Source organism: Rhinopithecus bieti, unplaced genomic scaffold, assembly GCF_001698545.2.
Source record: "Rhinopithecus bieti isolate Rb0 unplaced genomic scaffold, ASM169854v2 scaffold_81761, whole genome shotgun sequence".
Taxonomy (NCBI): Eukaryota; Metazoa; Chordata; class Mammalia; order Primates; family Cercopithecidae; genus Rhinopithecus; species Rhinopithecus bieti.
Genome location: NW_016874917.1, coordinates 1 through 923, shown reverse-complemented (window position 1 = coordinate 923; position 923 = coordinate 1). Strand labels below are relative to the sequence as shown.

The window sequence follows — 923 nt, the reverse complement described above, 5'->3', positions numbered from 1 at the left end:
GAGTGCGTGCCACCATGCCTTTTTTTTTTTTTTTTTTGTAGAGATGCAGTCTTGCTATGTTGCCACAGTGAGACTCCAACTCTACAAAAAATTAAAAAATTAGCTGGGTGTGGTGGTGTGTGCTTGTAGCCCCAGCCACTCAGGAGGCCGAGGTGGGATAATCGATTGAGCTCAGGAGTTCGAGGCTGTAGTAAGCTAGGATTGCACCTCTGCACTCCAGCCTGGGTGACAGAGTGAGACCCCATCTTAAAAAAAATAATAACATTGATCCGCCGTCATGCCCCTGGCTGCGCCGCCCGCGCTCCTGCTGCCGCTGCTGGGGCTCGCCGCTGCTGCCGTCGTGGACTGTCCTTCATCTACTTGGATTCAGTTCCAAGACAGTTACTACATTTTCTCCAAGAAGCCATCAAAGTAGAAAGCATAGAGGATGTCAGAAATCAGTGTACTGACCATGGAGCAGACATGATAAGCATACATAATGAAGAAGAAAATGCTTTTATATTGGATACTTTGAAAAGCAATGGAAAGGCTCAGATGATATCCTACTAGGCATGTTTTATGACACAGATGATGCGAGTTTCAAGTGGTTTGATAATTCAAATATGACATTTGATAAGTGGACAGACCAAGATGATGGGGAGGATTTAATTGACACGTGTGCTTTTCTGCACATCAAGACAGGTGAATGGAAAAAAGGAAATTGTGAAGTTTTTTTTGTGGAAGGAACACTGCAAAACAGCTATTCCATACAAAAGGAAATATTTATCAGATAACCATATTTTAATATCAGCTTTGGTGATTGCTAACACAGTAATTTTGACAGTTTTGGGAGCAATCACTTGGTTCCTGTACAAAAAACATTCTGATTCTCGTTTCACCACAGTTTTTTCAACTGCACCCCAATCACCTTATAATGAAGACTG

The 923-nt window shown here is 42.5% G+C and overlaps 1 pseudogene; it reads left to right on the top strand.

Moving 5' to 3' along the window:
- The first annotated feature begins 247 nt into the window (after nt 1–247).
- LOC108525649 (CD302 antigen pseudogene) lies at nt 248–917 on the top strand (annotated as a pseudogene).
- The last annotated feature ends 6 nt before the right edge of the window (nt 918–923 follow it).